Genomic DNA, 16,071 nt, shown 5'->3' with positions numbered 1-16,071 from the left:
CCTTCTATCCTCCTTGGTCATTGTCCAACTCTCTGATGCATAACAAATGATTGCAAAGATCATGGCCTGTATCAGACGCACCTTAGTCTCCAGAGAGACACTATTGCTCTTCAGTACTTTGGAGAGGTCTCTAACAGCAGACTTACCCATCACAATACACCTTTTAATTTCCTGGCTATTGGTGCCAAGAGTGCCCCAAGGAAATCAGAACTGAGACACAAATGGACATTTGTATGCCAAATTAATAAAGCATTATTTACCATCGCAAGAACATGTAAACAGCCCAAATGTCCAATCATAACCGAATGGATTGAGAAATTATGGTACATCTGTATAATGGAATACTATGCAGCACTCAGGAGCAATGCTTTAAAAAATACTACGTATTTTGGGAGAGGCTGGAGAGCATTATGCTGAGCAAACTAACGTAGTCTCATAAGGACAAATACTGCATAAGCCCATTACTGAAAAACAGAAGGATTAACTAATAAAACATGTATGGGAACTCAAGGGGGGAAGGACTGAGGATGGGTAGGGACAAAAACAGCGGGCTGCAGAGTTTGGTGGGTGGAGGGGGGGGAAGAAAATGGCAAGAGTCTAGGGCAAAAAAGACAGGATAATGATGGGCAAGATCCAATGGTTATTAATTTTATAAAACAATGTATAAGAATGATTGTATGAAACAGAATGTAAATGAAGAATAGTGTGAAACACAATGTATGTGAACTTTGTAAACAAATTAATTAAAAACATATGAAGACTTCACAAAGGAGCACATTCAGATAGCTAACAAACACATGAAGAAATGTTCAAAATCACTAGCAATCAGATATGCAAATCAATGTAACAATAATACTGTCTCATCTCAGCAGCAAAAGCAAAGTTTAACAATACAGCAAACAATGTTGGAGAGGATGTAACTCTCATGGATTGCTGGTGGAATTGTAAAATGGTACAACTGCTATGGAAAGCAATTTGGTATTTCCTCAAAAAGCTGAACACTAATAGCACATATGAGGCAGCCATTGCACTGCAAGGAATATACTACAAGGAATTTAGAATACACACAGGAAAATAGAAATAGATATACACCTGTGTTCACAACTGTGTTATCCACATAGCAAGAAAATGGAAACAGCTCAAATGTCCCCCAACAAAAACAAACAAATGGTTTGAGAAACTGTGGTACCGTCACACAATGGAATACTATGCAGAACTAAGAAAAATGATTTTGTAAAATACTATATAACATGGGAGAAACTAAAGAGTATAATTCTGAGTGAAATAACACAGTCACATAAGGACAAATATTGCACAAGTCCAAAACTATGAAAATAGGAGGATAACTGAGCAAGATATGTATAAATGTTCTAAAGGAAGAGGGGAAGTGGAGAAGGGGGAGGCAGAAGTGATGGGGGAGAATCACTAGGATAGCAGAAGTTAGTGGGCAGAGGAGGGGGTAAAGGAATAGGAAAAATTCCATGAGGACTTGAAAAGGTGATAATAGGCATAAATCAATAATAAATTATTATATCAAACACAATGCACACATTGTAAGCAAACTAATTTTTATAATGTTGTTATGTGCCATAGAGTGGCTTGTGACTCATAGTGAACCTATGTATAACAGCCCTAAACCCTGCTCTATACTGTGCCAATCTTATTGTCTCTGATACACCTATCCCCATTACCCCAGTGACTGAATCAATCCATCTCATCGAGGGTCTTCCTCTGCTTCACTGTCTCTCTCCCCTCCCAAGCATGACATCCCTCTCCAAGGACTGATCCAGCCTTGCAACATGTCCAGAGTATTTCAGTTGGAGCTTTAGAATCCTTGCCTATGTTCACCATGTTGTGTTGTTATCACCATCAAGCACTTCCAAAATGAAGTTTTTCTCCAGTCATCTCAAACACAAATTAAGCATCCTTTTAGCAATAACCCCTTGGCCCTCCCCCACCCAGGATAACTTTAAATATTAAATGAAGTCATGATAGTGTTCTACTGAGCACATTCATCTTGTTCTGATCTCAAGGAGAAACTTCTAGCAGCTCACTAATAATTCAGAAGTTTGCTGTAACAATTTAGGACTTCTTCAACTACAGCTCTGGTGGCCTGGTGATAAGGAGCCATGGTGTCATCCCAAAGCCTTGTGGTTTGAATTCACCAGCTGTTCTGTGGGAGAAAGATGGATACTCTCCTCCCATGTAATTCACTGCCTCTGAAAACCTGCTGAAGGGTCAGCTATGAGTCAGTCTGGCTCAAAGGCATACAACAACAACAACAAACTTAAGTAAAAACCTTTCCAAGAGAGTCACGCTGCTGATGGCTGAATCCACTAGCTGCTCCCAGGAAGGGAAATGAGCACTCTCCTTCCTTGTGACCCGCAACCTTGGAAACACAATGAAGGGTCAGGGGGGAGTGATTTCCAATTAGACAGCAGTGTGTGAGCTCATAGAGTATTGTCTTTTCAATCTATGAGCCTTTTGTCAAATAGATTTTGTGTATTGATACGATATGATTTTCTCCTTTTGTTCCCAGTCATTTGGTGAATTAACATGAGTGGCAGTTTCATTTTCTTTTCAGGAAGCTTTGGTGGCCTAGTGGCAAAAAGCTGCACTGCACTCCCAGAGGTGTGCGGTTCGAATCCACCAGATGCTTTGCTGAAGAAGGAGGGGCAATCACCTCCTGTACCAGTCAGATCTGATTTGATGGTACACACAAAAAATAATAAATGAAAATTAAGAAAAAATTCTTGCTTTTCTGGGTTAAACTCTACTTGGTGAATTTTCTTTCATCACTCCCAAGTAATTCCAAACAGATTAAAAAAAAACAAACCCCAACTCTGGTCGTCGTATATACAATCTTTCATCAAATATGATTATAAAACTATAGTAATGAAAACAATATAGTTTGACAAGAGAATTATGTCTAGTTTTGGTATTATGGATAGGCAACCTTAATTAGGATATATGTCCCCTTTTTTCTCTATTCTTTAGAATGGAAATTGTATCTTTTTGGTGAGGTTGGTTTTATTTTTTTTCCCTAATGAAGGCATCTAATCTTGGAATTTGCTTTGAGGGAATTTTTGAACTTAGGAATCAGGCTTCATTTTATTACTACTCGGATCTTTTGTGTCTATTTTAATAGAATGTTCTTTTCTGGGGGTGGGTTTTATTTTTCAGATTTTATGCAATAAATTTATCCTAATATATCATTATATTATTTTTTGAATGTTGAATCTTTTTGAGTGGGGTTCTTTGGTTCTTACTGCTGTATTTCTTTGCTATCTATCCTACTTGATTACTTTAAAAAAGGGTTTATTTATATGTTTAAGAAGTCTTTTTTTTTTTTTAAATTTTGTGTACGTGTACCGTCAAATCAGATCTGACTGGTACAGGAGGATATTGCGCCTCCTTCTCCGGCAGAGCGTCTGGTGGATTCGAACCGTGTTCCTCTGGGATTGCAGTGCAGTTTCTTGCCACTAGGCCACCAGAGCTCCCCATTAAGAAGTCTTTTTGTCATTCAAACAAATTTTGGGTTATTATATTAATGCCAGCCCCCACATTATGGCAGCATTCTTCCCTCTTCATCTTTGGGATGCTTGCTTCCACTCATCCTTCTATTATCTATTTTTATTCTATACCTTTGTTTGCTTCATAAGCATGTTGAACTTAGATAATGATTAAAAGAGTTCAGCGAGCTGGTCCCTTTTAATTGTGTTGTAGGTGAAGAATACACTGAATATACCACAGACAGCCAAAAAAACAAAAAACAAAAAAACCTCAAAATCTGTCCTGGAAGGAGTGAAGCTAGAGTAGTCCTTAGAAATAAGGCTGGGGAGATTTGTCTCACATACTTTAGGCATATTATTAGGAAAGGTCAGCCCCTGGAGAAGGACTTCCTGTTTGGAAAATTAGTGGGCAGGCATAGGAGATCCTGAAAGCTTTTTAATAAGATGAGTTGATATTGTCACTGTAACAGTATGTTTAAGCACAGTAGATATTTTGAGTATTGCACAGGATCAGACAGCCTTTCATCTTGTTGTACCTGGGGTTACTATGAGTCAAATCAACCTGATAGCACCTAACAACAAAACATACCAAACTTACTTAGATTAGTACTTACGTTATGTTGGATTTTTTTTTTTACAGTAACATGTAAAAAATCCACTAATACAGCGCTTATGAAAATACCACGTGAGAGGAGGGTGCAGTTGACAAACAAATGCCGAAGAGGTAACATGTGTATTAATAGTATATGACTTTTTGCATATTTTTAACCTTTACATATCATTTAATTTCAGCTAAATCTCTTGAAAATAGCTTTTACAATGAGGGTTGTAGAGTGGATTATATTTGGGGCTAGGGCGTGGGGTTTGGGGAGGTGCGGGGGGTTTTGTACAAATAAGGGGGTTTTTTTTTTGTTTTTCAAGGAGAGGAGCAAATGGGAGTGGGGGGTGTTTGTGCGGGGAGAAGGGTGCAACAATGAATGAATGGAATCCCAAAATCTCTGTAGATGTTCATTGAAATGAAAAATAAACAACCTAAATTTAAAAAAAAAGAAAGAAAATAGCTTTTAATACACAGTTGTATAAACAATAATAATTTGCATTCTTATTGTCTCTGCTATTCATTTGGATTAAGTAGTCTTATTGTCATTTGTTCACTCTCCATGAGATTTTTAGTTTTATATTATTTAGTTCTTTTATTACTGCAATTGAGCTCTGGTGGTTTAGTGGTAAGGAATTGTTCTGTCCAAGTAAAAGCTGTTGTTATGTGCCGTCGAGTTGCCTGTGACTCATAGCGACCCTATGTACAACAGCCCTAAACCCTGCTCTATACTGTGCCAATCTCATTGTCTCTGACACACCTACCCCTATTACCCCAGTGACAGAATCATTCCATCTCATCGAGAGTCTTCCTCTCCTGCGCTGTCCCTCCACCCTCCCAAGGACTGGTCCCTCCTTGCAACATGGCCAAATTATGTCAGACGAAGCTTCAGAATCCTTGCCTCCAAGGAGCAGCCTGGCTTCACCCTCTCCAGGACAAACTTGTTCGTTCTCTTTGCAGTCCATTCAATACTCTGCTCCAACACCACAGCTCAAAGGCATCAATTCTCCTTCTATCCTTCCTAGTCATTTTCCAGCTCTCTGATGTATAGCAAGTGATTGCAAAGACCCTGGCCTGTATTGGGTGCACCTTAGTCTCCAGATTGACAGGTTATACACATAGATTTCACCTGATGGTATGTATAGAAATCAAATATATTACATCTGTGGAGAGAACCTCTGGAGAAGCTCAGTATCAATTGGGAAAACTAGGCTGGGTGCTGATTGTGGAACAGACCAGTCATATGTAAGTTCAGGTTGAAGCTAAAGAAAGTTAAGTCAAGTCTACTAAAACCAAAATATGACCTTGAGTCTATCCCACGTGAATTTCAGAACCATCTCAGGAACAGGTTTGAGGACTTGAACAAAAATGAGAGAAGACCAGAAAAGTTATGGGAAGATATCAAGAATATCATCCAGGAAGAGTGCAAAAGGTCATTACAAAGAGAGAGAAGGAAGAAAAAACCAATATGGATGTCAAAAGAGACTATGAGTAAAAAAAAAAAAAAGAGACTATGAGTAATAGACTAGAGTGCCGAGAAGCCAAAGCAGAAGGAAGAAATCAAGACATTAAGGAGCTGAACAGAAGATTTCAAAAGGCCGTGCAGGAAGACAAAGTAAAGTATTATAATGGAATGTGCAAAGAGCTGGAGTGAGAAAATCAAAGGGCTGGCTCAGCATTTCTTAAGCTCAAGGAACTGAAGAACAAATTCAAGCCTCAAGCCGCAATACTTAAGGATGCTTTGGACAGAATATTAAATGATCCTGGAGGTATTAAAAGAAGATGGAAAGAGTATACAAAGTCATTATACAAAAAAGTCTTGGCAGATACAGAAGAATTTAATGAAACAAGATATGAGCAAGAGCCTGTGGTGATGAAGAAAGAAGTTCAAGCAAAGGTACACTGTTTGAATTCACCAGTTGCTCTGCAGGACAAAGATGGGCAATTTACTCCTGTGTAATTTACTGCCCCTGAAAACCCACTGGAGGGTCAGCTATGGGTCAGTTCCCACTCGAAAGCACAAGACAATTGCTGCTTCTCCATAAATTACAATCCTTGACTTATCAAAGTCTAGTATTTGGATAGCATTTTGCCAATCTCTTAGACAAGTTATAAGTCATTTTAATTGTGGATACTCTTTTCTTGACTTGTAGAAATGCATGCTATAGATTTTATCTCTATGTTTTAGACACTGATAAGTATTCTTTTTATTTTTTACATTCTACATTTATTTAAATTTAATCGTACTTAAAGTTTTCTTCACTAATTTCAGACCATCTAGGATTTCTTTCTTTCTTTTTTCAATCTTAAAAGCACCAATACCTTCAAATACTTTATTGTGAGATTGCTGAGGATGGATTATTTCAGTTTTGTTTGTCAGATTAAGTATTTCATGTTCATTTTTTAATGATGTTTTTGTGAAATACTCAATTCTATGATGGTAGCTATTTTAACACACTGAAGTTAATTTCACTGGCTTCTTGCTTTCATTGTAGCTGTTGTAAAAGCACCTGCAGCTTTAACGGTTGATTCTTTTAATGTTCTTCCCTCTCCCCACCATTAACAGATTGTTTTCAAGATGTTTCTTTTTTGCTTTGGTTTACCAGTATACCTTTCTGTGCCTGTCTTAGTCTTCTAAAGTTGTCTGAGCAAATTACCATAATGAGTGGCTTTAGGAATAGAAATTTATTTGGCACAGCTCTGGAGGCTGGATGTCCAAAATGAAGACTTGCTCCCTCTGTTGGCACTGAAAGAAGATTCTTTCTTGTCTCCATCTAAGGTCATTGAGAGAACTATTTCATGTTTCTCTCCTAGCTTTGAGTGCCTATCAGCAGTCCTTGCTGTTCTTTTTGCTCCTTGAAGATGTATCTTCTCATGGTGTCTTCCCCGTGTATGTGGCTTTTTTTTAACCTTTTTTTTTATAAGATACCACACAGAAAGGATTCAGACCTAACGTACTCGAGTAAGACTAGCCTAGTTCTTAAAAAAAAAAAATCCAAAACAATAAACATCTCATTTTAGTCAAATCTGAATTGAATCTTAGCCAACCCTCCAGTGGGTTTTCAGAGGCTATAAATTGCACAATAGAATGCCTGTCTTTTCTCATGGAGCAGCTGGTGGGTTTGGACCATCAGAGGAACCACTTTTTTGGGTTTTTGCAATTTCCTATGAACTATGCCTTAATTTTCTAAACAAGGTCACCTCACAGGTACAAGGGTTAGTACTCTGACCTTTTTAAAGGACATAATTAAATCCATAAAAACGTCTATGCATAAATGCCTTTATTTTTTATGGAGTACCTAGGGATCCTTGACAATGTAGACTATGTTATATTGGTTTTGAAGGGAGCTTCAGTGGCCTAGTGGGTAAAGAACTGAGCTGCCAATCTAAAGACTAGTGGTTTGTATTCACTAGCTCTTCCATGGGAGAAAGATGGGCAATCGCCTCCCATGTGATTTGTTGTTGTTCTTGTTGTTGCTTGTCTTCGAGTTGAGCACAACTCATAGCGACCCTACGAACAAAAGGCCTGAAGCCCCTCTACAACTATCGACATTTAACAAAGTCCATAGATTTTCAGGAGGCATGTTGTTAGGAAGTGGATGCCACTCCTGCTTCCTCCTGGAGGGTCAGGTATGAGTCAGTTTCAATTTGACAGCAATGAGAGAGAGTGGTTTTGAAGAAATTGTACCTATTTTTGTTCCATTTTATCTATTGTTCTGAACCCTTATTACTATTACTATTTTAGAATTTCCTCTTAGCCTTTATTCTCTTTTTTATTCACTCTGATTTGTTTTGTTTTGCTCTTCATGATTCTTTAAGGATCACTTCTTTTGACCCATCTTCCAAACCACTATTTTTTTCCGTGTTCTTAATTCTCTTATAAATCCATCCTCTAACTTCCTAATCTGGATAATTTTATCCTTCAGCCCCAGAATTACTGGATGTCTTTTTTATATTTATTTTTTCACTTTCACACTTTATTAGTTCCTCTTGAACCATTTCAATGTCAGCATGTCCATGACCATGATCAACAGCTGATTTATAGTTGGCACTTACTGGAATATTGGTACTGATTGTAGGACTGTTTCAATGGTCTTGTCTCCTCATGTGCTATGTTATTTGTTATTTGATACTGATCATCTGCTTGTACACTTGGTTAGTATATTTTATTGTGTTCCAGAAATTAATATGATGCCTAACTTTGTAGATTTAACAGTTTCCCAGTAGTGTATATGTATATTCCCCCCTCTAATTGCAAGAAGCTGTACTGCAATCCTGAAGGCACATGGTTCGAGTCCACCAGCTGTTCCGTAAGAGAAAGATGGCAAGTCTCCTCCTGTGTGATTAACTGCCTCTGAAAACCTGCTGGAGCGTCAGCTGTGCGTCAGCTCTGACTCTAGTGTCAGGTGTTTGGAGATACAGTAATCCAAGACTATTATTGTTATGTGCTATCAAGTTGGAACTAATTCATAGTTGATCCTCCAGCAGGTTTTTCAGAGGCTGTAAATCACCTAGGAGGATACTGCCCATCTATCTATTTTCTCTCTCTCTCTCTCTCTTCTTCCTCCTCCTCATCATCATCCTCCTCCTCCTCCCTCCATTCCTTTAATTATTTTTAGTGAAAGTTTACAGAGACTTAGGGTTTCTAGTCATTCATAGTTGCACTTTTCACCCTGCCCACCCCCTTGCCCCCAACTCACTTTTCAGCTGGTGAATTTGACCTGCTTGCCTTCGAATTGGCAGTGCAACTTTTCACCACTAAGCCACCCAAGATTACCATAACCCAATTCCAGGATCTAAGGTGTTTCCCCCCCCACCCAAATGTTTTGAAACTGGGTATTACCTAGAGCTACTATAACAAGTGTATCACAAGGGGGTAGCATTAAAGAACGTGATTTTGGAGGCTAGGAGTGTGAATTCTTGGCAAGATCATACTCTGTCCACTTTAGGAAAAGATCACCTTTGACCCTGCTAACTTCTGGCAGCCCTAGATGTATCTTGGCATTGCTTGCCTGTAGACGGCTCTTTACATGTTCTCTTCCATATATGTTTCTCTGTTATCAGTTCTGCCCTTTTTCTAAAATAGAACTTATAAAGCTTTAGAACTCACCCTACTTTGGTCTGACCTCATCGACATAACAAATCAAATCTCTATTTCTAAAAGCATCTCATTCACAGGTAGAGGGATAAGGATTTCTGCATCTCCTTAGAAGGGACCTCTGGTGCCCTAGATTTGTGTTGTCATCCCAAAGGGGTTTGGATCCACCAGCTTCTATCTAGGATAAAAATATACAGTAATGAACTCAATATTTAGAATTACCATTGGGACCAGCATGTAAATTTTCATAATGCATCTGAGATTTCCTCCCATGGGATTGATAGCCTCTGAAAACCTATGAATTGGTTTGGACCCAATCCGTTGTTGCCATGGTTGTTGACTCTTTAGAGTTTCTTTCTGGTTGACCCACACTTAGTGTTAAATACAACTTCTCAGAGAGTATCTTAAATGTCAGGTAGGTTACAAGGCGTTTATCTATTATGGCAGCATCTGGAACTCATCTTTTGATCACTTGGTGTTTCAGCTTAGAATAAGCACTTCTTGGTCTCAAGCATCTGCAAGAGGTGACAAAAGAAGTACTCTCAGGATTACTTTCATCTCTCTGGATGCCTGTCATCAAGATTTTGAGTCTCTTCTCTCTTCATCGTGTTAGCTTTAAATTTTTGCCTAGAGTTTTTACTTGTTGATATGGAGATTCTGATTTTGTGAGTTATCTTAACTGAAGCGGATTTCCATATCATTCTCCAGCAGAGCAGCTGGTGGGTACAAACTGTCAAAGCTTAACCATCATGCCACCCAGGTGCCTCACTGTGGTCAAGGATGTGTGTACAACTCTAATTCATGTGCGCTTCATCTTTTGTATCCCCAGGGAGAATGATAGCATTCCTAAGCTTTCTCCACTACTGCATGTCACACTATGTGAACAGAACCCCTAAAAAATTCAATTAGAACTCATTGTCAGAAAAGGCATGCACAAGTTGTAGGAAAAAAGGTGAAACTGATCAAATGTGTCCTTTCAAAAAATCATCAAAGAAAGAACAATGAATCAAGGAAATGAAGCAATTGTGTCTTTTCTCTGACAATCCTATGATCTTCAAAGTAATTTTCAGATACTTTTCTCAAATTTTCATACTCTATTTCCTTTAGTGCATTATGAAAATTTACATACTGATCCCAATGGTAATTCTAAATATTGAGTTTATTATTGTATACAATATCATGAATCCAAATTCTCTCAAAATTGAACCTTTAAGTGAAAGTGAGTTTTCACAAATAATGTGAGGGCATTACTTAAAATTAGAGGCTTATAAACTATATTGTAAGAATATACGTATTAATTTTAACGTGCTTTTGGCCTAGACAAGTTAGATATAATAACAAAAGTCTTTAATTATTAAAAAAGCAGACTCAGGACAAACACAATTCAATAAATCAAAGATATGAAATCAAATTACAAAAATAATAAAATGAATTCACTTGGAATATCAATGTTGATATTGCACCTATTTATATGTTCTTAAATAAGTTTTCCATTATTCTGAAATTATTAGTAAATTAATATTATTTTAAAATATACTGGCATTTGTTATTTCAGTTGTTGGCCTTCCTCATATGAAAATGGATGTTTCAATAATTAGCATGACTAATCTAAAAAAAGTCAAACGCAAGCTCGAAAACGCACTCGACTCCAAAAGCTGCCACAACACTTGTGCACACAGCACCATGCTCTCTCTGGCACCCAGAGGTCAGAGCAACCCTGGGCGGAGCCAGCCAGGGAGAATATGGCTGCCTTCTCTCCCTTCTCCCCTTGGGGCTTAAAGCCCCCTCCTGCCTTAAACCCTAGGCCAAGCCTGGCTTGCCTGGTTCCTGGAGGCAGAGTAGTTCTTCACATCAAACACAAGCTCAAAAAAGCATTTGACTCCAAAAGCTGCCACAGCTTCTGAAATGGCTTGCCTCCGGAAACTCTATGTACGAACAGTGCTCAGGGCTTTCATTCATAGGGTCGCTATGAGTCATCTACGACTCTACGGCACCTAACAACAACAACAACAATCTAAAAAAACAGTACGCTAAAATATATAGTTTCAAAGCTTAAAAAAAGCACAAGAACAATATTGTTGAAAATTACATCCCTTTCATCATGTGACACTTGTTCTGTTTCCGTATATGCTCTGAGGACTTTTGATGAAAATACATTTTTAAAGGAGGCAAACCTTTCAAATTCTCCTAAGCTCATAAAAAGTTCTTTGGAACCATTGATTATATATTATTTATCCAACATAAATAGAATTAAACTCCTTCTTTGATTTTGCTGGTATATGTGAGGAAATTTCATTTTCTACAACTAGGCTGAGAATTAAGGTATACAAATCAATAAATACGAACGGGTAAACCTCCCTTTTTAGAATGTGATTTCATTTACTAGATATTATAGTGCTGCTTTTAGATGGATGATGGAATTATTACATATAAAAAGGAGAAAGAAATATTGATGTCTTTGTGGTTCTTTTAATCTACAAATCCACATTATCATGTGCTTTTTGATGATTTTTGCCCTATTATTTGTGAATCTGATTGGTATATAACTTAAAAAAAATGTATCAGAGACCAGACAGGAAATGAGAATTTAAGCCAAAGAGTTCAATAGAAGGAATTTAATATTGTGTTCAAGTGTTAGAAGAACTAAAAAAGCAGTCCTGGCATTAGCACCGCAGGAAGGCACCGCCAACCTTAGTTCCAAAAGGGCCAGGAGAGGAGTTGATGCTGAGTAGGGAGTGGATATAAGGAAGCAGGAACCTAAGAGGAAGGGGTGCTGTTGGCAGCTAGAAATCCAGAAGAGATGCAGTTACAGACAAGAAAAGGCAATTTGAAGCAGAAAAGGGTAGAGGAAATATCCTGGATGGTCTTTTTCAGTCATTCTGCCTGGAGGTAGCATTGCTAGGTCTCCAAAACTAATTGGTAAGGGATCATGGGCTCAGTATCTTGAGATAGAGCAAAACAGGAGGATAAAAGTAGGCAGTGACTTGTTGAGCAAACAAGCCAATAAACAGATTAGTTTTTTCTAACAACATCATTTTTCTCGATTGTAAAAGGCTAGAAAATTATTTGACTACTGTGACAAACTTCAAGTATTTATTGGGGTCTGAAGAAGTAGAGGAAGTTTAAAAACTACAGGAATTAAACAATTTACTAAAGCAGGCATTTGATAAAATATTAGCCTTAGCTGTGGTAGAAAACATGTGTAACTGTTCACCACAGATTAGTAACTAAGAACAAATAAACTCATGCTAACCTTGCTTATAATCCCTTAGTTCAATTTTGATTATTACAATTTTATTTTTGCTTTTGCCCTGCTTTTTCTGGCCTAAGGGACGATGTGAGGAAACAAAGTGAGATAGAGGTTTGGAAAGTAGTGATCTGCAATTGATTTAATGCTTACGTAAAAACACAACTGAAAACATGTCACAACTTGAAAAAGATTTTAGTATAATCACAAAATATTAACAAAATTTCTCTATTAACACAGAAAAAGTAAAAAAAAATAATTGGAAAATATACTTTGTCCATCATAAGAACAAGAATATTTCAGAATAATCACTGGAAATTAGTGCACGTTTCCAAAATCCAAAATCTCTGTAAACGTTCATTAATAAAATAAAATTTTTAAAAAATTAGTGCAAGGTTCATGAAGAATTCTAGGTGTCTTTTTCTCTGAAACCTCAAGACCTGAGTAAATAGAGACTCATCCCAAATGTGTAGAAGAAAACAAAACCAAAACCAATTTTCTAAAGTTTGAAATTCCTTTTAAATTAATGACTCTCATTGTGGGAATCCACTCATAGTTAACTCCAGCAGGTTTTCAGAGGCTATAAATTTCATGGGAGGAGATTACCCATCTTTCGCATGGTCATGGCTGGCAGGTGGGAAAAGCCAGAGAGGCATAACCGTTGGATTAGCAAAGCAACTGCCCAAGGACCGGAGCTCTCCAGTTACCAGGTGGGTTTTTCTGTCATTTTATCCAATGGGTTATTTTGGAGAAACAGTATTGAAAATGATGCCAGTTTTTATCTAGAAAGCAAAATCATAACTGAGTCCAAGATTATTTTGGAAAAAAAAAGACTATGAGGCTATGACATTTTAAAATGTAATATTCATTTCCGACTCCAGATGCCAAGCAGAGCAAATTGTGCCTACCATCCCTTGTTCAGAGTCCATTTCAAATCGGTTGTCATCTAGTGAATGTGCATTATTATATAAATAGAGAAACAACTGAAAAGTATCAATTTTTGTATATGCAGATATGACAAACACTGATAGAACACTGACGGATTTGGATTGATAGAAAAATAAAGAGCTGAAAGTTAAGTTTGCATCTGAAGCAGGATTTCCAATCAATTCAGGCTGGACCATCTACTGAGAATCTGCATTCCTAGTGGTACGAAATTGTGCTGCAATCTCAAAGGTTTGCAGTTCAAATTCACCAGCGGCTCTTTGGTAGGCTAGGCAATATCCTCCACTGTGACTTACTGCCTCTGAGAAGCCGCTTGAGGGTCAGTTATGAGCTGGTTCTGACTCAACAGCACATAACCACACCCCAGGTTTAGTGAGTTAGCATCTACAATTTAGCAAGATTCCACAGGTTATCCTTATGTCTCCTTTTGGGGTGTGGTGGTGTAGATCTTCTTAAATTGGAGATTCTGATTCAGTGTATCAGGTGTGGAAATGGAGATTCTAAGCAGAAGTCTCACTGGCCTGAAGCAGTTCAAAGCCCTGATCCAAAGCAAACAACAGATCTTCACAAGGAAGCCCTTGGGATGACTCAGCTGAAAGGCTATAAATACCTACAGAGTGAGCAAGGAATCAACTGTCAAAATAGTTAAGTCATTTTAAGGAACTTTATAGAGAACACCTGGGGTACTTAGGTGGCTGTCTTCAGCCCATGAACAGAACAGGTGGCTGAAGTTAATTCTGTAGCCCGAGGGGCAGCTATGAGTTGGTTTTGACTTGAACGGTAGACAACAACATACAGAAGCATTTTTTTTTAAAGCGCCTCAAACTCATTGCCTTCGAGTCTGAGCAGACTCATGGCTGAACCTCCCCAAGTGGGTTTCTGAGGCTGTGAATAGCACACGGGAAGACTTCCCATATTTGTAAGTAAACCAATATAAAACAAACTTTTAAAAAAATTTCTGAGATTAGGAAGATTAAACCCACTGTTTTAAATTTTGTCTTATAACGACCCTGTTCCCTTTAACTGCCCTTTGGGATCTCCAAGGCTGTAAATCTTTATGGAAAAACACCACCTCTTTATCTAGCAGCTAGGAGATACCAACTGTCAACCATTCAGATACTAGCTCAGTGATTAAAATGATGTGCCATCAGGACTCTTTAGATGGTTAAACCCACTATTGTTAAGTCAATTCCAACCCACAGCACCCCTTTATCAGGTTTCTGAGGCTATAAATCTTTATGGGAGAAGACAGCTGTCTTTCTCATAAGTAGCAGTTATTTGGATTTGAACCACCAATCTTTTGGTTAGTAGCCAACTATGTTACTTAGACACCAGGGCTTCATGGATAAGTAAACAAAGCTAAACTAGAATCCATTATATACTGATTAATGAAGATGACTCAGCCACTAAATTTGACATAAACACTATTTTGATAATCGAGTGCAAAGCACTGCTTGCTCTTTTTCATGGTTTAATAACAACATATCGAGAAAGACTTTAAGACTTAGAAGTAGCGAGTACAAATGTTACGGTAAAAATATCTGACTGCTAAAAACATGGAAGTATCAAGGGAAAGAGTTCAAAGAAAAATGGTAATTCAAATTCCCTCATTTAGAATTCCCTCATAAAGAATTTTTTTGTACATATGTGGTATCAGGAGATGTATGGCCAAGTACCTTGTTTAAATAAAGAAAACAAATCAACAAAATACCAGAAGAACTAAAAAAAAGTTATGTGAAGTCAGGTGGGAGGTAATGTAAATATACCACATTCTTCTTCCCTAAAGATAATATAAATGGTTTACATCTCTACTTGATAAATAACTTTTTAAGTAACATTATGACAATAATTACCATAAGCACTAAACTCTCAATTGTGGATGCCTACAGTGTATGTGGTGTTTATGGCAGGTGCACTCGTGGGCATATGTTTGTGGTATGTTGTTGTAGCTAGGTGCCATCAAGTCAACTACAACTCATAACAAACCTGGAAATAGCTGAACCTTGCTCTATCCTGTGCCATCCTCATCATCTCTGCTATGTTCAAGCTTGTTGTTAGTCAGTGTCATTCCATCTTGTTGAGGGGCTTCCTCTTCCTTTTCTGAATCTCTACCTTTCCCAGAATATTGTCTTTTTCCAAGGACTGATCCCTCCAGTCCTTTGGGCAAGGACAGTATTCCCAGATTATGTGAGATGTGGTTTCACGATCTTTGTTCTTAAGAAGCACACTGCTTGCACTTTTTCCAAGACAAATTTGTGTGATACAGACATAAAAAAGAGATTTACTTTCTAATTTTAGTCTCCTATGAAAGATATTTTTCTTTAGTATATGCGTGCATTGTATTTGGTATATAACATAGTTTAAGAAGGCTTTAACTTATTAATAAGGAATCGGTAAGGTATAACTGAAACTGTGTGGTTCTAGGCCATTGACTAGTCGGGCAAAAGGGTATGATAACAAATCTCTGAGAGCTATAGGGCTAGAAAGTATTAGCAAGTGAACACTATTGGGAATCTTTAGAAAACTAGTAAATTTAGAACCATTTCTTAGGAAATACACATGAATATTTGTACATCTTTATGTGAGGGGAAGACTGATTATGCATGAAGGCAATGGTAAGTAAAAAGAATGAAATATTATTAGATGTAATTGTTTTGTTAAAATTTTCATA

At 37.6% G+C, this 16,071-nt stretch overlaps 1 pseudogene; it reads right to left on the bottom strand.

The window, feature by feature from the left end:
• The window catches only part of LOC102864423, a 49,019-nt pseudogene that overhangs the window by 27,439 nt on the left and 5,509 nt on the right, over window positions 1-16,071 (bottom strand).

Source organism: Elephantulus edwardii, unplaced genomic scaffold (genome assembly GCF_000299155.1).
Source record: "Elephantulus edwardii isolate Elephantulus edwardi_28Jun2011 unplaced genomic scaffold, EleEdw1.0 scaffold00040, whole genome shotgun sequence".
Lineage (NCBI taxonomy): Eukaryota > Metazoa > Chordata > Mammalia > Macroscelidea > Macroscelididae > Elephantulus > Elephantulus edwardii.
Note: the sequence above shows the minus strand (reverse complement) of the source record. Positions and strands in the feature narration are given on the sequence as shown.